This window comes from Mustela nigripes, chromosome 18 (assembly GCF_022355385.1).
Source record: "Mustela nigripes isolate SB6536 chromosome 18, MUSNIG.SB6536, whole genome shotgun sequence".
Lineage (NCBI taxonomy): Eukaryota > Metazoa > Chordata > Mammalia > Carnivora > Mustelidae > Mustela > Mustela nigripes.
In genome coordinates, this window is record NC_081574.1 from 799,187 (window position 1) to 823,738 (window position 24,552).

The window sequence follows — 24,552 nt, forward strand, 5'->3', positions numbered from 1 at the left end:
GAAACCCTGCATTTTCCAAGTGACCTGTTTGGGTCTCTGGAGTAGCGCAGGGGGAGTTTCGGGAGATTTTGTCACGAAATCGGCCCTTCCTATCTCCATGTGGGGATTCCGCTTCGGGCGCCTTCCTTGCACTGGATTCCTGCCACTCTCTTTCCGTGGGCACACACGATGACGGAGCCAAAGGTGTTTATAAATAGTCTCAGCTCAGGGGCGATTCCAGACGTTCCCTTAAAGACAGCTGCTCAGCAGGATGGCAGCCCGGCTGTGGAGACATCATTGCCATTCATGGGTCCAGGAGGGATGTCCACATCCCCTGGACATCTCATCGCTGGGCTGTGGTCCCGCCTCCAACTAGAGACTTGGGCTGTGGTGTGTCCAGGCAGGATGCCGTCCCAGTGCCTTAAAGAGCAGCAGCCCTGAAGCCCAGACCTTCACGGCAGCAGGGAGCACCCCGTTCCTCTCTTTCAGGGGCTGTCACGGAGTCAGGTGCAGGGGTCGCATGACAGGTGCCTGTGGGTCCCCTGCCATGCTGACCCCTCCTGTCCCTGCTGGGGCTGGCACTGTCCCCTGGGAGGAGGTGCCTGAAGGCCACATGAGCTATCTGAGGGGAGGGCCCTCCTGTCCTGCTGTAAGTTTTCAAATGCTGGGGAGCTCTCTGCATCAAGAGTAGAGGCTGCCTGGCGGACGGGCCTCTGAACGCCACGCACACTCACGTTTATAAAGACCCGTGTCGCCAGAGCCGTGACGCTCCCTAGGAAGTTGTCCATTTATGGCTACTAGAGCAAATGATATCATCACAATAGGTGGCTCCTGTCTAAATAGGGATCATTTGTGAAATGAGATTATAGACATTTATCTGAAGAAACAGGAGGTAGAGGCACCTGCTTTCTGTAATTGATGTCCTAGGGGACAGCAGTGCACGGAATTAAGGCATCCGTCTCCATGGCTAATTCCATTACAAGGAGAGAGCCTCCCTCTCCAGCTCAGTGCCAGGCGGCCCCCACGTCCACACGGAGTGCATTCCAGATCCATGTTTTCCGGTGTGCTTGAATATATGGGACATGCATCGCGAGCCTCTGCTAGCGCGCTGCAGTGCACTTGTGTGCCAGGGCTCTGTGGCCGGCCGGCTCCTCAGGCGTGCGCTCCATCGGCCCTGGCCTTCTCCCGGGGCAGCGATTTCGGACCTCTCTCGGAGCGCACGTCTCCCTGTCGGCTGGGAAGCCGCCTGCTCTCCGCCTTTGGATGCTGCCTGCAGGGCAGCAGGACTCCTGCCTCGGTAAGTGCAGAATGACTCATTTCTGACTTTTCCTGCCTCGGTGTGTGCTTGCTTGGATGTGGTGGCATCAGTAGATCGCCGCGGCAATGAGCCCCACCGGCCCACCTCTGGGAGCAGCTTGCCTCTCCGTACTTTGCACCGTGGGCTGTGCTGCCCTCCCTCCCAGCCATGGGCTGCACTGCCTTTCTAAGTCCAATACTCCTCCCCTGATGGACGCTGGGGCAGCAGCTGGGGGCAGAGTCGCTGCCATCCAGGGGGCATCTGAATTGCTGTGGAGGACTGGAGGGACCAGTCTCCCCTCGCAGTGCACAGCTTCGCTGCCGTGACTCTGCGAGCACGAGTTCAGTCGCCACTTAACCATTATTCCGATCATGACTGAATACCGGAGCGGCTTGTAATGCAGGAACTATTCTGGTCGCTCCCGCTTGTTTCAGCAAAGACGCAGCAGCAAGGCTGCTGCCGCCAGCCTCCCAGCGGGAAGGAGGAGATCCAGGGACCGCAGTTATCAAAACCCATGTTCTGATATGCAAGCCGGGGAGAGGGAGAAGCCCGTGGAGGAGCTTCCTTTGTGATGCTGAGCGCAGGGTGTTGAGTGCTGCTGATCAGCTGCACTGGAGGGGCTGGAAGACAAGGAGGAAGCTTCTGGCGGAGGTGGTAGGCAGCTGCCCTGGGTGCCATGAAAACTGAAGCCTCTTCAAAGGCAGGAGACTCCAGCGCTTCGTGCCGGGCACGTCGCTGTCCTCTGCTCCATCGGGGCTGACAGAGGTACACGGTCTCCATGAGGCTGTGCAGCACACATTCTATGGAGGCGCCCAGGGAGGCTGGGGCCTCCAGCTCTGACCCCCATGGGGGCCTTATGGGAGGGAACTTTGTAGCTAGGGACGAGGTGCATTGAACGGGGGCACGAGCCGTTCCTCAGGGGCTGCTTCTCAGGCTGCTTGTCTTGCTTTGCCGGCGTTTCTCTTATTCTTTTTTTTTTTTTTTTAATTTGCTTTATCTTGTGCAAAAATGTGCCCGCTTCTGCAGAGTAGGGCTCGCCCCGGTCCGGTGAACAGGAGTGTCAGTAAAGGGGTTGTAGCGTTAACTCCGGCGTCTACGTAGTAGCTGGTTTTAAAAGTTCCTGTTACGAATGCCCAAGACGCCTTAGATGTGGGTGTTCTGTGGATCCACAGGATTTATTGGTTTGCCCATATGTAGGCGAATATTGACTGTTTCATTCATGATTCTGTCCCCAGAGCTCAGCCGCATCTCCACAGGCGGTCTTAGCCTTACAGTGGAATATTCTGTGGCCTTTAATTTGATCAGAAAATAGAACAAGTCAGTGGGACTTTCCTGTCTTTTGTGACTCACGCTGTACTTAGCAACAGGTGCTCACCCAGGACCACTCATCACGAACGCCCTTCCCTACATGGGGGCTTGTTCGCAGCGTGGCATGCTCCCCCGACACGGCCAGGCGTGCCCCCTGGGGGTCTCCCAGAGAAAGCCCGCACGTGTGGGGAGGTCTCAGGCCAGGGAGAGCAGACGCCTGCCTGGTGGCAGCCTTATTCTCTTCCACCCGCAGCGCTGAATCTGAGAGCTGTTTGCAAGCAATGAATCCTGCATTTTTAAACAACTTCCTTCAATTTATTTATGGCTAAAGCCAAAGTGAATAACCTAAAAATAAGTGGTCAGGCAGTGTTCAGATTGGAAACCTGTCACTGCGAGACAAACACACAGCGCTCTGGGGCGACAGCATTGCTCGTCCCCAGTCAGCCCCGGAAGCCGGGGGAGGCTCCGGTGCATCTGGCAGACAGGCTTTACTTGTCCACGCTCATTCTACGAAACCAGCACTAGTAACGTTGGAGCGCCGTTTTGTTTTTCTGAAGCAATGTCATTTTTGCTTAAATGATACCAGCATTTTCTTAAATGAGTGAGTCTTTACATTAGTGGCTTTTGCTGACATTCTCCAAAAAATACAGTGTTGATGTAGCCCAAGTGGGAACTCTCAGCACGCTCTCCCCACATGGACCCTGAGCTCTGCCAACTATGGAGCCAGTTCCGAGAGAGCGTCTCCTGGCTCCCGTTGGCCCCCGAGTGCTGCAGCGGCACGGTGCTTGTTAGGAGGAACGAAATGACCACGCACGTGCGTGCGCGTGCACATACAATCACACACACAGCTGATGCGGAGACTCCGCCCCCGGGGCCGCGGAGCGGGAGGGCTTGGGGAGCGATGCACGGAGCATGGGAGCTACAGAAGGCAGGGTCCCAAGGGTGCTGTGCGTTCACAGTTTCCTCAGGGTGTGGGTCTGGAGATAAAGCCAGACACCTCCCCACAGCATGCCTTTCTGATCCGGTGTCCAGCACGTACAGGGTGTTTCTGAATAAACACCCTCCATACACTAGCTGGGGCTTCCTTTATTTACTGTCTGCATTTAAAATACAGAGTTCCTCACCTCTCGGCATCTGTGCACCTTCCCAGCATTCAGCAAGGTTTGTGTCTGAAACTGACTCATTAAGTTATTTTAAAAAACCTGCAGTTGCCAGAAATTTGGTCATGGGTTCATTATCTTATTTATAATTATTTCAAGATAATAACTGGTAGTAAAATTAGCATTCTTCATCTGACTAGCATCAGGAGAAAAGTCAACATTTCTATTTAGAGGCAAGTTATTGTGAAATGGCCTTCTGGTCCACGTAGACTTGATAAAAAAGGCACCGCATTCAGCAGGGACCAGAAGCAACCTATTTTGGCGGAATCGTGTGTTTCTGCCATTTACCAGAGTGTACAAAGTAGTTTGCTTCTGAGTTTAGTGGGAGGAGAGCGGGCTCCCGAAGGCTGTGCTTTGGGCCTGAGGGATGGCCTGGAGCTCTTGAGGGCTGGTGGGGTCATTCTGTGTCTGGAAGACTCTGTGTCTGCCTTCTCCCATCGGATGGCCTTGCAGACACGCAGAGCCATGTGCACATTCGTCCTGTCCCTCGGCCTCCATCCTGGCTCTCCGCATGCTGAGACTTGGCGTCCGCGTTCCTGAGCACTCTGCGGGGCTGTGAGTCCAGAGGGTGGGCTCCGAGCATCCCCGGGGAGCCCTCCTGAGTTCTGTGCTTTTGCAGCTCACCAGCCGTCCTTCTGGCCCATCAGAGGGCAGGGTGGCACCTTGCAGAGTTCCTTCCTGAGACCCCAGAGGAGGCAGACTGGCTCAGCAGCCGTCTCCCAGCTGCCTCGGAGGCTCCCACGGGGTGTCGCATGCTGGTGGTATCTGGCGCCGTGATTGCTCAGGGCCTGATCTGTTGGTTGGCTCCCACTGAGGATCGAGTGCAGAAGGACACTCACCCTGCCTGTGTGCCCCCTTGTCTCCAGGCTGCACACGGTTGTGCGGGGTGCCCACAGCCAGGACAGCTGCAGCCCCGCTGGCTTGAGGCAGCTGCTGTCCACAGCGGCAGGAGGTAGAGGAAGGACACTGACCCCAACAGGTCCTGCTGGGGCCGTGCTGAGCTCCGACCCCACCTGCCCATCTGCTTTGCTCTTCTCAGGTGATCTGTGAGACGTGCACCTGTCCCTTGCTTCGCCTGCCCTAGCGTCCCGGCCGTGGGCTCCACACGTCCGTGTCATGCCCCATGCCAGCGTCTCACTGTGAGGTCGCGAAGGTGAGCTTGTCACGTGTTCCCCTTACCATCTGTCCCGTCCGCAGTGGGTGGACAGCTCTGACGCGGCCTCCCTGTCTTTCTGGGTGTCCTGCCTCCAGATCTTGACCCAGGCCACCCAGACACTGCCCCTCAGTATTCTCAGAACAGACAAGGACAAGTGGGGCCTGAGGACAGGACGCTGGCTGTGAGCACATGGTTGCCGAGGCCAGCTCCATCCCCTTCAGCTCAGGCTCTCCAGTAAGTCGGTGCTCCTTGGCTGCCACAGGTGAGAGAGCCTGTGGGGTCCCTCCACGGGGATGCTGCGTCTCGGGGCCAGGCCAGTGAAGCCGCACGTGCGTGCTTTCCCCCGGCGGCTAGTACTTGGGCTCTGCACCCTCCCCTGTGCTTTGTGCCGATGAGAGAGCCTCACTCCTGTCTCCGGACCACATGCTGGCTCAGCCCTGCTCCTTGAGGAGGCGCTGGCTGGCTGGGAAGGGCAGGCGATGAGTGTGGGCAGATGCCTGGGGGGGGCACAGACAGGAACGTGGAGCCTGCAGGGACCCTGCTCGGGCCGTGGCTGCCCACAGCCCCTCCCCAGGGTGCTGGCTCCCCACACATGTTCCACACCCTTTTGCCACCCCAAGCTTCTCTTTCAAGGTGGTGGCCCCAAGAAGGAGGGTTCTGGAGAAGAACATTCTGTCGGCCACTGCCGCCACCGTGAGAGCCGAGGACTGGGAGTTTTGTATTTGGACTCTGGTTTTCTGGAGAGAATGGTGGGACATATCGGCGAGACTCAGAGCCCTGTTCTCTCCACATGGGTTTATTTTACCTCCACTGAGGGCTCGTCTCTTGTTAGACATAGCACTGTTCATGTGGCGATATGGCGTGTGGGGAGCATGACATTTAAGAGGTTTCTGCGTCTGGTAAATACAATAAACACGAGAGTGGCCAGCTCTTCCCCAGCTCTCCCATAGTCTGTGCTTGGTTAGTGCCAAGTGCTGCCCCGAGGCACCACCCACAACCCTGCCTGTGTTCTCACGTAGGATCAGTGGGAGCCAGGACGTGTGTTGAGGGAAGACGTGGCCTCGGGCGAGTGGCCGCTGCCAGAAGGACCCCGCCACGTGGACACGCACACGGATGCACAGACACACAGACACACACACAGTTGTAGCCACAGGAGGGAGGCAAGGGTTTCCAGTCGAAGTACAGTGAACACATTGAGTTTTGCGAGTGTTTTCTTCCTGCACTTGAAAGCCTCTTCCTGATGCTGCGTGTTCTCCCATATTCTTCACAAATCCTAAAGCTGCTCCCTGAAGTCACTTGAGGAAAGTGTGCTGGTTCTGGGACTTCGTTCTCATTACCTGGCCCTGCTGTTTGCATCTAAGCTGATTGTAGATGAGCACAGTCCTTCCCTGCTCCTTCTGGCAGCTTGTCCCCTTGCTTTGGGGGAGGAGGTGGTGTCAGGGCTCGTGGGGACAGAGCTTTCTCCTTCCTCATGCACTGGCGGTAGATGACGGGCAAGAGAAAGCACCCTGCCGAAACGAGCCTGTAAGCGGAGACGTCCCAGCAGTACATGGCCTGGCCCAGCCCCGGGGGCCCTAGAAGCTCCATGGAGCACAGGAGGCGTGCGGATGTCCCACACCAGTGTCAGCAGTGACCCCTCCTGGGCTGGTCGCTGCCAGCGAGCTCCCCGGAAATCTGCAGGGAAGACTTGGCCTTGGGGCACGTGTCCCTGCAGAGCTAAGGAGGCGGCGGGAGGGGCGGCTGACCCTGGTCCGTCCCGCGGTTCCTCACATCCCCAGCACAGAGCTGCTGAGAAAGGCACGGGTCTCTTCTTCTTCTTCTAATTACCCTTCATTCACGGAAAAGGACATGGAGGGGAAGGTGGGTCTTTCACCACGCCCAGCTGAGGTTGGGTGAAGGAGTTTGTCCGTCTGGGGAGGGCTGGGGGGACGCTCGGCTGCTCCTGACAGGCCACGGTGGGTGTCTGTGTGTCATCGCTGCCAAGGCCAGGACCTGCCGGGTGCCGTTGGACTGCATTGGCCTGGCACCAAGAGGCCCCGTGAGTGCCCCTTTCCGATTTGGCCGATACGTGGAGGGATGCCTGGAAAACCCGACCACTTCGGCAGACGGTGCCTTGCAGCCGGGACCCTGGGTGGGGACGTTGTTCCCACTGTGAGCTCCACCATGGGCCCGAGAGTGAGGCACTGCGCCTTCCTCTGGGTGCCTTGGGCTGGCAGCGTGTGGCCCGGCTTTCCCACTCTCTGGGCCCGGCTGCAGAGCAGGGGTGGGGAGGGTGACGAGCAGCCGTCTGCCACCCGCTTTGGCGTGGTTACACTGCCGTCGTCTTGTTGAGCTCCATCAGCAAGCTGCGTGCCCCCGGTCGCTTTTCCTCACGGGTGAGAGAAGTACCCACACTCTTCTTGAAGCCTGAAGAACCCTAACACGAGTCACCACTTCTGCTCGCTCTGCTGCTCTTGACCTCCCGGGGCCGCTTCTCTGGCGACACCCCTTCCTCTGGAGGTGGGCGGGGCCCTGTCCTGGCTGCTCGGGCTCACTTGCAGCTGCTCTTGGAGACTGCGAGGCGTCGCTCGGGCTGGGCACAGGGTGCCCAGGATTCAGCCCAGCAGAACATGTGCCCCTGGATGGCCCAGCAGCAGGGGCTCTCTGGATCCCTTCCTGCTTCCGTTCGTCCTGCCAACAGAGCCACGAGCCTCCCGTCCTCTCCGCCCCGCGCCTCGCTTCCCTCGTCCCTTCTCCCGCTGCCTTCGCGTCTGCTCCGCTGTGAACGTCACCCTTCTTGAATGCATCTCGGCCTCCCGCCCGGCTTGCTGGGGTGGCGTGGGGCACACAGGCCCCAGGCGTGTGCGTCGTGTGTATGGGGCGTGGGTGTGTTTTCCTCACTCAGCTTCCGTATTCGCGCCTATAGCGGCACACCTGACCTCGCTCACCCACTCGTTTAGCCAAGAAAGGGACTCTTCAAAGAAGCAGTGTGCTTTTCCTTTCTTTTTTAAGGTTTTATGTATTTGTTAGGGCGGAAGCACGAGCAGGGGAAGCAGCAGAGGGAGAGGGAGAAGCGAAGTCCTCACTGAGCAGAGAGCCCGATGCGGGACTTGATCCCAGGACCCCGGGATCGTGACCTGAGCCGAAGGCAGAGGCTTTAACCCACTGAGCCACCCAGGCGCCCCTTGCAGAGTGTTCTCTGATGGGGTTCCAGAAGCCTGATGGGGTGACAGGCATGTGGGCACAGGGGCCTCGGGCAGACCCAGCGGGGCGGTGTGTCGTCGCTGGCATGTGGGACGCCCACCTGTCCGTGCTGTGTGAGTGCTGGCGGAGGAGTGGCTGCTGTGACGCACGTGGGCCAGGGGCCGGGTCCTCAGCGCCCCATCTTTGCCGTTCAGGACCTGTAGCCCAGGGCGTTGGCGCAGGGGCTCCGACTGAAGAGCCGTCCGTGGCGGGGTCGAGGGGGCGGTGCGACGCCTGTGCCGCCTTCGCTCCGTCCTCCGCTCCCTTCCCTGGACGCGAGCCTGGCGGGTGTGGGGCCCTGTTGAGAGGAAACGACTCGCCGTCCCTGCAGTCTTCATCCATGGAATTGTGAAGTGTTTGTTGCCGTGCGCATCCCAGGCCGGTTTGCTCAGTGTCCTCCTGACATCCTGAAATCTCTGCGCGTGTGTCCTCAAACGTAGGGACACTCCGGAGCTGAGCTGCGGAACCTTACTAGCACTGCTCCTGGCATTGGGACGTTTGCTCTGCTCCCTGCAGGACTTCCGAGGACCCTTCCAGGGTGGCCCCAGCCTCGCACACTCCTGCCTCTGTCAGCTGGGTACCCAGTGTGTGCCGGGCAGGTGCGCGATGTCACTTCCCCTTGCCCTCCTCCTGGTGACCTCTCCCATCCAACAAATACTCTAATCCTCGTGCCGTATCGGAGAGGCAGGATTCTCACTGAATGTGCTCAGAACACACCGTCCACACCAGCAGGTTCCTCGGGAGCAGATAATCATGGCTTCTCTTCTCACACACGTAGGGGGACTTATGTGTGCTAGGCATGTGCTGGAAGTGCAAACCCATGTGCTTCTCCTGGCAGCAAGTTCAAAAGCCATGTGTGCACTGGCACACGGTGTGCTGTCTGGAGGTGTCCTTCACTGGCCGACTGGTGATCATCTCCGGGGGAATGTGCTGTCACGCTACTAATTAAATTAGGGAGTGTCTCTGTGCACCTTAGGGTTTGTCATTCTGTCCCACTGCTTACCACTCTCCTCTTGGACCTCTGAGTTCATATCATCAGGATCATCATTGCAGAAAGGCTCTTAACCTATGGAGGAAGAAGTCCACAGTCGACGCCAGTTACAAAGCCATGATTTTTAATTAAGTAATATGATATCCAGTTCAAGGTGGGTTTTCAACCTTCCCAAACAGTTCTCTAACAGAAACCCTAGAAAAATATCTGAGATCATTTTTCTCTCCTGCCTTTGGGATGTATGAATTCACATTCCTTTTTTAAAGTTATCATAAATTTTGAAATGTTTAAAAGCCATACTGGATATTTTAAAAAAATATCCAAATCATCTGCCTTATTGAATTGTGTGAAATTGTACAGTTTTATAGCCAGTGCAATAGAGGAAGCATCATGTTAAAGGGTATTTCTCTGTTGAGCACGGAGGGTATGAGACCTTTGTTTATAGAAATTACTAGGATAAAGATATTTTCATGCCAGTGTTAAAAACACAGACCTGGGTATGTGACTGAAGGATAAGTGAGGACCAGCTCCTGTGCTCAGAATTTAAGAGAATGACACCCGGACCCTAAGTTAGTACCTCGAGTTCTTACTCTCACTGTCCAGGAGATCTTTTTGTTCGTTGTCTCCCCGACAAACAGCTTTTATGTCTTACTTCTTCTTTTTTTTTTTTAAAGATTTTATTTATTTATTTGACAGAGAGATCACAAGTAGGCAGAGAGGCAGAGAGAGAGAGAGAGGAGGAAGCAGGCTCCCTGCCGAGCAGAGAGCCCGATGCGGGGCTCGATCCCAGGACCCTGAGATCATGACCGGAGCCGAAGGCAGCGGCTTTAACCCCCTGTGTCTTCCTTCTTGAAGAAGGTGGTAGGCCCTGGGCTGGGTGTGTGGAGAACACGGTTGGCGCACTGGGTGGGCCGCCGTGCAGTCTGTGGATCCCGGACTTTGAAATTTCCCTGGATGCGTGGCTCCCATAGTCTGAGACATGGGCTCAGCGCACGGCATTACAAATTCTGAGACCCACCACTGTTTCCCGAGGCCCTTTTCCATCCAAGCACATAGAACATCCTATCCGTCGGCCACACCCAGTGCTCATGTTTTGCTCTTCAGAGGACAGACCACAGCAGATGCGTGGTCAGGGTTCACCATCACAGGCAGTGTGCAGTGCAGCATTGCTGGGGGCATAGCATGGTCACTGTTTGACCACAATCTGCCGGCTGAACTTCAGAAACATGGGGTGGATGAGACCCTCCCAGTCTGGGCCAGGCTGCAGTTCCTGGCCCCTGGTCCATCTGTCTTGGCTCTCTTGCCACGAGGAAGCCTGGGTGGGTGCCTGCCCCTGACTCCCTTTGCTGGAATGAGCTGCCATGTGGAGCAGCATAGTGGACATGCTGGTGACCCTGTCGGAAATGGGCAGCAGGCCTCCTGCTTTCGGGAAAGGAGGGAGGTTCCCAGCATTTGTCTTTCTGGTAATCAGACGATTAAGGCATGGGGTGAGTTTTGACATGGCCTCTGGTTTATTCGTTGGGATTACATTAGCTCGGTATAGTTGCATCCGAGAGAAATCAGTGCCCTAGCGTGAAGGGACCACAGCCTCCAGTGAACCGCTGGTGGTCACTGGGGTCCTGCATGGACTCAGAAGGGCAAGTTGCACTTGACAGCTTGTGCTCGATGCCCCGGGAGCCTTCACCCTGCAGCTGGGCATTGGGGCACCCGGAGACCAAGCACATCCTTGTCTGTGTCAAAGAGCAGCTGTCATCCTCTGCCTCTGCCTGACAGTCTCTCCCTGGTGATGGTCCTCACTGCTGAACTGCTTCATTCTGTTAGGACAACACCCAGGGTTTCCCATGTGCTGCTTTCTACAAAGGCCGTGGGTCCTGGTGGGCATGGCAAAGAGACGAGACCCTTTACTCCAATGATTGGGCCATGCAGTGCATTGGGAGGGTCTCCAGCCTTGTTCATCAGTCAGGTTGCTTTGAAAGTTTGGGCCATCTCAGCTGGGTGTGTATGGGAGTGGAGGCACAGGCACTGTCGGTGTGGCTCGTGTGTGTGGAGCCACCCCCTGGCACGTGCTGGAGGCCATGGGCCGGTTTCCTGTGGGAGCCACAGTCCTGTGGGTTTGCTGCACCTGTGACCCAGCCATGTGGTCTCCTGCCCATCGTCCTCCTGTTGCCGGCTCACCTCTGGTGGGGTTTGGACACCAGAAGCTCTGCACACAGGCGAGTCAGAGGGCCGCGGGAGATGTAGCAGAGCTGGTGAGCTCCTGCCCGTGCTCTTCACGCACATCGGCCACGGAACAGCTCAGTTTAGCTGCAGCTGAATTTTGCCAGTGCTTTCCAGAGGCAGTGCCTGAGCACCTGTGGAAGGCTCGTCCCTGGCCCCATGGGGACTGTCCTTTGTTACAGTGCCCACAACGAAGGTCTGGGGCTGAGTCCTGAGTCCTGCATCATGTCTGTGGAGGGGTCACCCAGAGAGAGTGCGGTTTGAGGGCGGGTCAGAAGAGTGCCTCACCAACAGGAAAGTGCTTCCTGCAGACAGAAGTGCTCTCTCGAAAATGTGCAAGCGGCCTGGAGAACCCAGGGTTGCTGCACTGTGTGGGGAGAGCAGCCGCCAGGCCGTCCTGGGAAGGGGAACTGATGCCCGTACCTCCAGCAGGCCAGCAAGCCTTCCCGCCGGGGAGGAAGTCAAGAGCCACGTGTGCTCCTTGTCTTGACCTGTCTGCAGTTTTCAGGCCCCATGCACGTTAGAAACTGTCGCCTCCTTCCTAGCAGTTTGCAGATTTGGGGAAATGTAGCTCATCTTCACTGTGAGCAGCCTCACTCCTTTCTGTGCTCTTCTCCCAGGAGGGCCGTGGCAAAGCCCCGCTGTCCCGGGCGTGGACAACAGATTCTCTTACCTCCGATTCCGGAGGCTTGAAGGCCAAGATCAGGGTGTCAGGGTGGGGGGTGGGTGGTGAGCTCCTTGTGAAGGCTGGTTCCGGGGGTTTGCTGGCATCCTTGGTGTGTGAGGCATCGCCTCACCCCTGCCTTCACCTTTACTCTGTGCATCAGTGTCTGAATTGCCCCTTTCTATGAGGACACCGGTGGCTGGTAGGGGTCCTCCTGACTGCAGTGTGAGCTCGTCTTAACCGTTCTGTCTGCAAACACCTGTCTGCAGGTAAGGGCACATTATAGGATACTAGGGGGTTCAGACCTCACATGAATTTGGGGGGTATGTCCTGCCCATCACACTCAGTAAGAACTGGTCTTAGGACGCAGTCGTGATGCTACCTCCATGACTTTTCGGAGCTGAGTGGTTGTGTGGGGCGGGGTCAACCTTTGCTGTTACAGAGAGTCACACTGTGGATTCTGAGGGTCACTGCAATGTGACACTTTTGGCAGAAGGTCATTGGGTCCAAATTCAGCCCTTGGCTCCACTTTTTCCCAGGCTTGCGGTATCTGATACACACGCCCTCCGTCTCAGGCCCCTTCCAGTTCTCCACGGTATGACCATAGCAGTGATAGAGGCTTGCACGCTCACACGAGGCTCACGAGGGTGCACACTCAGGAGTTTTTAGACTGACAATTGTGGTGCAGCTTTTATGGGGCAATCTGCCAGCATTCCACATCTAAGTTTTGTACTAAAATTGGCCTCATGGAACCTTCAAGATATTTGTTCAACTGTTCCTGTGGAGACGTTGGCCTCACACAGTGGCTACTTAGCTGTCTCCACAGGATTTACTGGATCAAAGCTGCCTTGTCCACAAAGGGCGAGCATGGGGTGCACCCTCGTGGGCAGTTCTTCCCACATAATGAAAGCAGGCCTGTGGCTGTTTCCCCAGCTCCCCCATGCAGCGGACTCATTTCTAAGTCCAGTAGCCTTCTTCCTGGCTGTTCTCGCTTCAAGGGCTGGATTTGAATCCACTGGGTCCTTGGGCAGGCGATTCTCTGTGCACCTTCTCCTGGACTTTGAAATGGGGAGGATTCAAGGTTCCCACCTTGCCAGGCCCCTCCACACACTGGCTCACAATTTCTCCTGCTCCAGACATCTTTCCTCTAGAATACTATTAATAATGTTAATAAGCAGCCAGCATTGTTTTTTTTTTTTAAATTAATAGAGTATTTTCAAGAGCAGTTTTAAATTTATGGAAAGACTGAGCAGAAAGAGCCAGGTTTCCACCTGTCTCCACCCCCACACCCCCAGTTTTCCCTGTTTTAACATCTTGCTTTGGTGTGGGATGTTTTGTTACAGTTGGTGAACCAACACTGCTACGTTATTATTGACTAAAGTCCATAGTTTACAGCAGGGTCACCCTTGGTGTCTCTCATCCCATGGGTTTGGACAAATATATGAAGACACATATCCACCACTACCGTATCACAGAGCAGTCCCACTGCCCTAAAAACCCTGCATGCTCTGCCTGTGCACCCCTCCCTTCCCCAGCCCGACAACCACCGACCGATCTTTTTCTGCCTGCGTAGTCTGCCTTTTCCAGAAGGCCGTAGAGTGGGAATCACACAGTGTGGAGCCTTTCACACTGGCTTCTTTCACTTTGTGATGTGCATTCATAGTTCCTCCATCTCTTTTCGTGGCTTGATAGCTCATTTCTCTCGAGTGTTGAACAATATCCGTTGTCTGGATGGACCCCACTTACTTACACAGTCACCTACTGAAGGACATCCTAGTTGTTTCCAGGTTTTGGCAATTGTAAATAAAGCTGCTACAAACATTTGTGTGCTGGTATTTTGTGGACATAAGTTTTTAGCTCGTTTGGGTAAATACCAGGGAGTGTAATTGCTGGATCCTGTGGCAAGAGTATGCTTGGCTTTGCAAGAAACTACCAGGCCGTCTTCCAAAGTAGCTGTATGTCTGATGTTGGCATCTTTTCATATGCTTATTTGCCATCTGTATGCATTCTTTGGTGAGGTGTCTGTTCAGGTCTTTTGTACATTTCTGAATTGGGTTTTTCATTTCTTGTTGAGTTTTAAGAATTCTTTTGATATCAGTCCTTCATGAGATTCATGTTTTGCAAATATTTTTTCTGAGTTTGTGACTTGTTTTTTTCATTCTCTCAAGTACTATTTGAATATATCTATCTATCTATCTATCTATCTATAAATCTAAGAAGTAGTAATGCTTCAGTTTCTTCTAGATTATTGAAACTGTTTCAAAAGGTATAAAATCAGGCTAGCAAAAGTTATCACCTACTGAGTAACAGTATGTTAAACCCTCATTTGTCCTTTATAAGCTACTGTATTCCATTATTTGTGATTTTATTCATATAGCTAGAATCCCCAACAAGGGTATAAGTTCTAATAGTTATGCATTTGTTTTTTGAACATTTACTATGAGTCTGAATTTGGAATCCTCCTAGATGATGGAGATACAGAGACAATTAAAATATGATTCATATGTTGAATGAGTTTATAATCTAGTTGGGAAGATAGTCATAGACATAAATAGCCATACAGAGCAAGCAAGAAAGTGTTCCTAACAAAGTCCAAACACAGTGCAACAGAGACATGGGACATGAAGTCAGTTTAATCTGGGTCTGAAGATCGGTGACCGTTTCACACAGGGAATAGTTTTCGATTGGACTTTCAAGTTCAGTTGGCAGTTTTATACCAGAGTTGAGAGAAGTCAGTTGAAGCTGAAAGACCACGGAGAAGGCGTTCACTGCTGGCTGGTGCCGTGGAGGTCTGGGAGGTGGTTCAACGACAGTTTCACGTATGCGTGTGTGCGTCCTCTCTTACCGCATTACTGTTAATACTGTCCATGCTGCGTTATTGTTATCATTCTGGGTTTATAGGTGGGTAAACGGGGTCTAGGGGAGAGAGACTGGTTAAGAACATGCGTTTTGAGCTTGAGTGCATGACAATGGCCAGAGCAGGATTCAGTTTCTGCACCTTATTACCATGTGGCCTTGAGCACTTCCTTATGGCAGCGTGGCACCTGGATGTTGGAGGTGTGGATGTCCGTGTTCGAGCTTCTTGTAGCTTTGTTTTCCACCAGATGCTGAGCTTGCCGTTCGGCATGTGGTGAATACTTCATAAAGTTTATCAACTAATGAGGCAAATGCCTGATCTGAGGGAAGCAGAGCTGTCCTCCCCTGGGGCTACCTCCTTCCTCAAGCCCTATAAAGCTCATATGGCCGCTATCCATGTAGGGCTCTCATGAAGGGTGTGTTTAGGAAGGTGGACTCGTCATGCTAGGGAAATCACCATCAGTTGTGGGGCAGCGTGCTCAGAGTGAGGTAGATACTAAGGAGGTGGTAACTCCTTGTTGCCTATGAAACGTTAAGGCTGAAGAGAAAGGTCAGGTCCACTGAGTTCTGTCCTTGGTGCTGATCACATACTGGTTGCTTGATAAAGGCCCCTGGAAGTGGGTGCTTGTTTAGCTCACCATGCATCAGGGACCCACAGTTCCAGTGACCAATGACAGATGATAATATTATCGAGTTTGAAAAATATAACTCCTACGTGGCAACTTTATTTTAGGTCCTGTCCACTTATGCAGCACTCTGAAAGATGGACCGGTATTTTATATTTCTGGATGTATATTGTGTTAAGTATTACCTTAAGGGGATAATGTATGACTGAAATTCTAAATACCTAGATCAAGAATGTTTTTGTTTATATCTTGATAATTTAGCAATATGAAATTATATTACTTCAGTTTGTATACATAGATATTATGTTTGCTATATTAAGCTTTTTAAAATAAAACTTTGTTCAGATGATTATAAAATTTAATTAAATTTGCATTAATATATTACAGCACTTGTTTTCTTAATTGGAATAATAAGGTTTGAACCTGCTTCATTTTTTAGTGTTTGCTAGTTCTTGAAATAATTATAATGACCATTTTAATAATAGCAATAACATGCATCTCATAGGAATATAGATAATATTAATGTTAATCCATGGGTACCCCTCACAGATTCCCTCACCTAGTAAGAGCTCAGTAATCGTGTTAGCCATTGCTACTTGTTATGAAGTTTCTGATTCATGGTAGGATAAATTAGTATTTCAAGAAAAAATTACTAATAGTGTGTTTTTTTCCTTACTGGTTCAATTCTATTCATTCATGCCTTGTTGAATATATTCTGTGTGCAGGCTGCCCACTGCACTAGGAACTTTGTAAGACTGGAAATGCAGCCACATGTCCTGACGTGGATATCATCCACAGTGTCAGAGAGAGAAGGAATAGTGAGCAAAGATGTTCCAGCCTCAGCAAGAGTGAACAATCCCAGAGACTCTGCTGAGCTTTCCAGTCCTAATCACAATGACAGGAAAATGCCCGCTGACCTCTAGATTGTGCCGGAAGACAGACTTCCGAAGAGCAGACGACAGTGGGACTTGCTTCCCACCTTGTGGAGGGGCAGGATGCCTGGCAGGTGGGGGGGAGGCGTCCTGCGGCGGGAGGGAGTCGGCTACGTTGGATGCAGCGCGCCTTTCACATAAACGTGATCCTGTTGCTTTTTACTTTAATCCTTTGGAGATAGAACTCAACTAGTAGATTGAAAAACCATACTTGAAGTGTGTTATGTTCATAATTCAAAAAGTTTCATAAATGTTTTCCCAAAATAAGAAAAAATATTTTAAAACTAATTTTTTTTCTTTCCATTCTTTGACTCTTTTTGGTCTTCACATTTCTACATTCTCTTTATTTTAAAAAAGTATCTTTGCAGTATCTTTGCTAATAGTATTTTCTGGATCTGGTTAAGGGTGGGAGCAGTAATCTGGGATACTAGTGGAGAAAATATTGTATCTGCATTGAGGGGCAGTGTGGGTCTCAGGGGCAAGCTAATAACTCGTGGACGATTACACTCAGAAGGAGAAGCACATGCCTTTGGAACCCACTTGCCAAAGAATCAACACTTGGCACATGCGAGGCTCGGCCCAGTGTCGGCTCCATGCTGTGTCAGGCTGTCTCCATCCATGGGCTGTCTCCTAGAAAAAGATTCAGATGGCTTATTTAAGGCCTGCCAGGTAACCAGAGGCATTCATCATGCAAGAGGACTTATGTTCATACTCTTGTTTCCTTTTTGTAAGATATTACCTAGATGGGGAAAAAAAAAAAAAAACCTGGCAGTAACAAAATGCCACTTTGGGGAGATAAACAGTGGTGACTACTTTGATTTGGGAAAAGCGGAATTGAAAGTAGACACTTCCCGGAGCCATTTAAAATGAGGGCAGGGTAGAGTCAGGTGGTCGCTCCTGGTGGTCTTCATGTAGACTTTTTTTTTAAGTAAAACTTATTTTTTAAAGACTCTGTTATGAGCGTATGGTATATTATATTAAAATGTTAAAATACATATCAAAATGCATTAAAAAAATGGAACTATCTCTACCACAGTTGATTACTTAGTTTTTTATTTTGCTGCAGGTTTACTAGTAGAATTGTAGTCAATTATAGAATTCTCTCTTCCTCAACGAAAGTCACTTTTGGAGGGGAGTATGCTAAATTTTAAAAGAAATATTCCACAAGGGAGCTGTATCAGGGAATTTAGGCGCCATAGACAAGGGCAGAGGCCATGTTCTCAGGCCTGTGACTTCTAAGACCCTCGGCAAAGGCTGGTGGGGGCCACACAGCTCCTCCTTCCGTGAAGGAGGAGCGTCCGCCAGTGGGACGCTGAAGCCCAGCCGCCGTGGAACGCCTGTGACCGGGGCAGCAGCATCCTCTAGCTCTGACTCTGCTTTGCTCCATTGTAGGAACCACCAGATATGATGGGGTTTTGAAGTCATTTTAGCTCTTGTATAAAGTTTCATTTTTGTCTTGACTTCATTACCCAAATTTATCCTCTGAATATTTTGAATTGAACTCATTTGTTCTAAAAAGTATGCCTCTATTAATGTCTTATGAATATCTTAAGTATGAATTTAGAAATGGCCATTTCCCTCGTAATTATACTGACATCACGAATCATTGAGGATCAGATTTTCGTGGTTGACTAAGCTGGGGCAATTTGTGATGTTTATTAGTCTTTTGTTGGGGCACACATTTCTAGAGTAGATCATTAAAGAGAGAATTTTGGAGCATTCATCTCATACAAGCAACAGTGTACGACTTCGCAATTACCCCGAATTCTGAAAGTTAGAAATCAGAACTATGAATGTACCTTAACAAAAAAAAGTCTTATTTTGTATCACAATGAGTTTTTTCCTAAAATAGAAAGTGACTCATGTGTCTCAGTGGCTAATAAAGAAGTGTGCTCCAGGCAAAATGCAAACCCGCAATGCTGCCAGTCTGTCTTCTCCACCCTATTGGTCTGGTTTCAGTAGAGGGTAAAGGATTGTATTGGGTTGTGAAATCACGCAGCATTTCTACTTCTTGGAGGGCTCCTTGGGCTCAGTAAGGACTTGACTCCCTGGTTAACCAGTGGTGCTTGTCTATGTGTTCATGCCGTGAGTAGGAAAGTGCTGGAAAGGCTGCACGCATTCCTCCCAGAGCACTGTGCCCTGTTGTCTGCTGCGTAGCCCTTCTCCCCTGCAGCATGGGGATCGTGAGCCTCAGAGGCTCCGTGTCGGCGTTCCAGTCCGTCCTTCTCCATGCCCTCACATGCACCAGCTCCTACTCTCCTCTGATTTGCTGACGTCTGCTATGAACTTGGCCTTCCTTCCCTCCCCCGCTGGTGGGGCATGGACCCTGCACACTTCTCCTTCTCCGATGAGCCTGCCTCCCTGGCCGCGGCTCCCCGCTCTGAGCCTGGTGCGGCGGGCCTTCTGTAGCTTCCTCGGTCTGCTGTGCACCTGGCCCCTCTTCTCTGTGCGTTCGGGATGGAGGCCTTTCTCGCTGTCTTCTCTGGCTCTTCGATCCCCTCTTCCTCTTTGGTCTTCTCACTCTGACTCTTCTATCTGAGCTAATTTCTCCCACTGTCACCTCAACAAAGGGGCAATGCTAGCCTTGTATGTTTCCAGCTGGCCAGAGCTTCGCTCCCAGACCTAGACATAGTCACCTTGGCTCCTGGGCACAGTGTGCTCGCAGTGCGAACTGTCACAGCCTGTCTTCTGACCCCCATCTTCTGGCCTTCTGTTTGTGGCTCCATCATCTTCAGACCTGAAGCTCAAAACCCTGCCTTTCCTCCGCTACTGTGCCCCCTGCATCGCCTTTCCCCTTGCCCTCGGCCACCATGCTCCCCCCCCCGTAGTCCATCCCCCTGTCCTCTACCACTGTGCCTCCTACCTTACCCATCCCATGGCCTCTGCCTGCGGTCTGTCTCTTGTCTCTGCTCCTTGGCGACCGTGTTACCCAGCCTGGAAAGAGCCACTGGTGTGTGGACACCCCTCAGCGCCGCCCCCCCCCTAGTCCAGCCCTCCCCATGCTGCTCCAGAACTGGCGATGTTATCCATCAGGACCTGCTGCGAGGCTTCCCTGGTTCCTTGTCAGCAGCAGGAGGCATGGGGGTGACAGGGAGGTAGCTGTGGCCCCAGCCTTCCAGCACTCTGTCCCGCTGCTGTGCGCTCACCAGGATGTTCAGTGCCCATCTGCCTGTCTGTCTTTCTGCAGGGTGGTGGGGGGGGTGATTTGGGATGGCAGACGGGCCAGGAGGGGCCATGCCAGGGAGAACCCTCCACCCCAATGTGAAAGCTTGTTTTCTCCTTATCTGTGTGACGTGGGCTTATTTCCACTAAATGGTAGCTGGCCAGCGACCCTGCTGGGCGGTCACACGGTAGCTAGATGTGATTACGTGACTGTGTTCTGTGCCTGAAAATACAACGAAGGGGCGAGCGCTCTGGTGTGTGCGTCCTTGTGGACTGGCAGCGCTCAGTCCCGTCTCCCCCACAGCCTCTGGGGACAGACAGCTGCGGACACCTGCTGGCTCCACTCAGCCCTCCTCCATGGACACTGCCCGCGCAGGGGCCATGAACACCCTAGCCAGCGAGAACATAAAACCCGCAGTCTCTGAGCCGCCCTGGCCTCCTTTTGCTGTGGGTCTGGGGCTCTGCCAGGTCTCATTATGGAAACAAATGTCTCTTTTTCTCGTGAGCCCCTCTAGGGTGCTGTCGCCCGGAGGGAGGTTGCCTTCCATGATAACCATGGGCCCTGGGAGAACTGGGGCACATTTCCGCCGGCCTTACCGGCCTTCTGTGGCATCCCCTGCTCACCTGCTCCCCCAGATCTCTGTGGCTGGTTCTGCAGCACCCGCCACTGGCTGTTCAGGCTATCTTGGCGGGGAGCACTCGTGGTCTTTGCGCACTTGTGGGGTTAGAAATGTGTCGAAAGATTGAGGATTTGTACGGATTCCAGGCCCACAAATGCCGTTCCTAGTCATGCTGAGTTAGCGGGATGAGGAAGAGGAGAGAGGGCCCAGAGGCAAAGAGCTGCTCTGTGTTTAGGACTTGTCGCTTCTCACGGCCGGTTACGAGTAAGTAAATGTGTACATACATGTGCACATGCCTGTTGTACCTGTGAATGTATGTGTATGTGTGTTTGTATCTCTGTATGTGTATGTGTGTGCATGTGCACAGGTGTGTGTATATATGTGCGTGCACGCACACGTGTGTATGTGCATGTCTGTATGCATGCGTATATATGTGCGTGTATGCGTGCACATGTGTACATATGGCATGTCTGTATGTATATGTGTATTTCTATGTGTATGTATGTATATGTATATGCATACATGTGCACAGGTGTGTATATGTGTGTGCACACACATGTATGTATGTGTATGTGTGTATGCATGCATATATATGTGCGCGTATGCATGCACACATGCACATATGGCATGTCTGTATGTATATGTGTACTTCCATGTGTATGTGTGTACATGCACATGCATAAATGTGCACAGGTGTATATGTGCACATGCGTGTACACACACGTACACGTATGCATGCATGTACATGTATGCTCATGCATGTGCATGTAAGTATGTGTGGGGTGTGTGTGTGTGTACGCGCACACATGCATACAGAGACCAGAGCATTTGTCTGGAGCTGCTGGAGAATATCCTTGCTGATTCTTGCCCCATGATTCCTGCCTTGCGTTGATCTGCGACCTTCCAAAAGGCATGGGGGCTGAAGATGGGTATGGTGAAGGCTCTCCCTTCAGGAGCAGAGGCCCCATGGGCCCTCTGCTCAGTCCCAGCGGCTTTGCACACTTCCCTGGGGTGATTTGGGGGGCAGAGGAGGGGTGTGGGAGGGGTGGGCTGGGCCTGGGGCACATGCAGGCTGCCTCTCTGCCCTCACGTGTCTCCCTCCAGGCAGGGTCTGCAGCAGCAAGTGCAGGGCGGTTCCCAGACGGGCAGACTGGAGGGTTTGGGGGTCTGCAGGCCAGGCACTGTGCAGCCGTTTGCTGGAGCTCTTGGCAGCTGTGGAGACCGAAGCTGGGAGCTTTGGCAAAACGTGTTGACTCCAGGGCATCCTGGAAGCTGGCTCTTTTAGTTTTGTTCTCTTGATTGGTGTTTTTAGTTTTGTACAAAAGCTGAACATAGAGAAAATAATTCTCTCTTTATTGAGGGCTCCTGTTAATGAAATTCTGTGTGAAAGTCCGTTCATACTCCTATTGAATTTGGTTTAAAATTAGTCATCCCAGTGACCAGGGTACAAATCTGAACGATGTGCCTCAGAAGGATATTTTCCGTCCTTTGGAGTCCCAGGCTCCCTTTGCCAACACCGAGGTTGGAGCTTCAAGGGCTGGATATGGACCAGACTCCCCTTAGGGTCTCCCACTCATCCTGGGACTTGCAGAGCTGGGGCTCTGGGCAAGCATGGGAGCCAGACCATCCTGACGGATGGTGAGCGGAGAGGCGGGAGCCCACGTGGGCAGTCTCTGAAAGCCAGCGCATCTGCATCCGGGCTTGTAAGCATCTCGTTGGGAAGTTCTGGGGCAGCTGGATCGCTGGAATTCTAGAAAGAAGGCTTGGAGAGTGGAATTGTGATGCTCAAGCTTGGGGACACATGTTTGTGATAAGCACACACAGATTCTCCAGAGTAGCACTGAGTCTGAAGCCCGGAGAAGGTTCCTGGGCACAGAGTTTATTTCCTTTCTTGACTGTAATCACAGCTAATTATTACAAACTAGAACCAGTAAAGTCATCGGGAAAAACAAGGAAACTCATCTGTCATTGTGCTGCCCAGACCACGAGCTCTCAGATGTCCAGTCTTGCTGTGCGTACATACACATGCGAACACTTGTTTTTCAACAGAGATTTTGAAGATTTGTCAGACTGTGTTTGAGGGCCCCTCCCCTTCTTTCCTTCCTTTCTCTCATTTTCTCTTTCTCTCTCTCTCTCTCTTTCTTAAGGAAGTAAGCGAGAGTGAGCACAAGCAGGGGAAGCAGCAAGTTGGGGGAGAAGCAGGCTCCATGCTGAGCAGGGAGCCTGATGTGGGGCTTGATCCCAGAACCCTGGGACTGTGACCTGAGCCAAAGGCAAAGGCTTAAAGACTGAGCCCCCAGGCCCCAGGTGCCCCTGTAGGGTTTTTCTTGCCTATGTCATCGCTTGCCCTGTTACGTGGGCTCTGCGTCAGCATGGAGACCAGAGGGAAATCTTGGTTGTCGAGCCTGCTGTCCCCGTGGGGTGTGAGGTCATGGCTCCATGTGCATCTTTCCTGGAGCAGTTGCCGTCTTGTGCCAGCAACTCCTCCTTTCCGTGTCCTTCCCTTGTCTTCCTTCTCCTCCTCTGATGCCTGAAACCCCAGGCCTCACGCGAGATGCTCCGCGGTGGCTCTTTCCACCCCTCGCTCCCCTGCTGGGTTTCATCTTCCGGCTGTTCAGCTGGGATGACAGAACGTACGTGGCATCGGGCAGTGGTGTGTGCATTCCCACGCCTGGGGCGCAGCCCTCTGTGTGTCTTGTTTCCTTTGAGACGTGCGCAGCCAGCTTCATCAGACTAGCCACACGGGGTGGCCAGGTCCGCCCGTTGGCCCCTGTCCCGTGAGGTTGACTCTGCCTGGCTCGTGCCATCCTTGGGCTCCACTGTCACCATCTTAAACCTCCTGGCAGCTTTCCCCACAAGGAGCTCCTGCATTTTCATATTTCCCAGGTCACCCGCATCGTGCTTTTATTTTGCAGAAGTGCTGTTTGGTGTCCCTGTGTGGACTGTGAGCTGGCCTGACCCTCTGAGGCCTATCAGTGACTTTGGAATTGGCCTGCCTGGCAGCTGACCAGGCTTCACCCATCTGTCCAGCTGTGGTCTTACAGAGGTTGAAAAGAAAGAAGTATGGGGAACCCTGGTCTCTGGCTCTGGCGAGGGGCTTCCCTTCAGAAGCCGGCCACTTGTGCCAGCTGTGTGCCACACATAGGTGGACAAGTCCTTGAAGGGAGGAGGAGGTCAGGACTCTTCCAGGGACCCCACTGTGGAGGCCACGTCCATCTGAGCCACTGCTTGAATCTTAATGCTGGTGTCACCCCAGCTTACACGGGGACCAGGTCTGGAGATAGAGCTGTAGCAGAGGGATTGAAGGCCCAGAGTGTGAGAGTCTTGGGTCACTCCCGTGCAGCGGACTCAGGGCGGGCTGGGTCATGGGGCACGGATGTTGTACAGGAAAGCAGCTGGGCTCTGGGCACGTCTTCATAAAGGTCTTGGCCCCACTCAGCTGGTCCCGGCTCTGCTCAGCCAATCCTGCTCAGTCCCTCACTGTGCAGCTCGGGGCCAACATGTGTGTGTATGGATGACAGGCTCATTTAGGGAATCATGGAGTGGCCAGTGCACAGTGTGCAGGCCAGCCTGGGAGCCCTTCCGCAGAAGAGCTGGTGTGGCCGTTGGAGCCTAAGGCCGTCCAGAGCAGGATTCTCTCTTCCTGGGGGTCTCAGCCTTTCCTCCGCCCCAGCCTTCAACCGACTGGATGAGGCCCCCCTGCATTGGGGGAGGGGAACTGCCTTACCCAAGTCTATGGATTTAAATGTGAGCCCCTCTAACCAGTCACGTTCTCAGCAAGTATAGACTGGTGCTCGAGGGAGTGTCTGGCTCCGGTTCCCAGCCACGAAGACACAGAAAACGTGTCATCGTAGGCAGGCACGTGCCCCGGGCTTGGAGTGCTGACACTTACAATGAGGCTGGAGGCCCAGTGGTGCCTGAGGCCTCATGGATGTGAGGGTGGGGAACTGCGGTGTGAGCCCCTGAGTGCACACACCTGAGCTTTGCGGAGCTCGGCTGAGTCTCTTGTCCCTGTGTGGGGAGACGGTCGTGATCTACCGGTCTCCGGGCCAGTGGGAAGGGTGGACCTTTTCAACATGATTGAGACTGTGTGCAGTTGAAGGCATTTTCCCTGCATTTACGCTGAGAAAGGATTTCTTCCCAGGCCGCTAACAACGCTTGGGAGTTGAAGATCTGTGATGAGTCGGGGATGGTGGAGCCACACACTTCCGGTGCAGAGAATGAATAATTCACCTTGTTTTCTGGACTAAAAAAAAAAAAAAAATCTTTCAAACGCTTTTCTCTGTTTTTTCGCTGAGGCTTGAATTTTTCAGCCCTATCTTCCAGTAAGGCTTGTTTCTATGGAGACACGAGCGAGCCGCA

At 52.9% G+C, this 24,552-nt stretch overlaps 1 protein-coding gene across 1 annotated transcript in view; it reads left to right on the forward strand.

The window, feature by feature from the left end:
• Positions 1-1,031: 1,031 nt before the first annotated feature.
• Positions 1,032-24,552, forward strand: part of DLGAP2 (DLG associated protein 2) — a 476,914-nt gene continuing 453,393 nt past the window's right edge. Inside the window, exon 1 of the mRNA XM_059384133.1 lies at positions 1,032-1,276. The gene's annotated coding sequence lies outside the window, so the exon portion shown is untranslated. The remainder of the gene's footprint in view (positions 1,277-24,552) is intronic.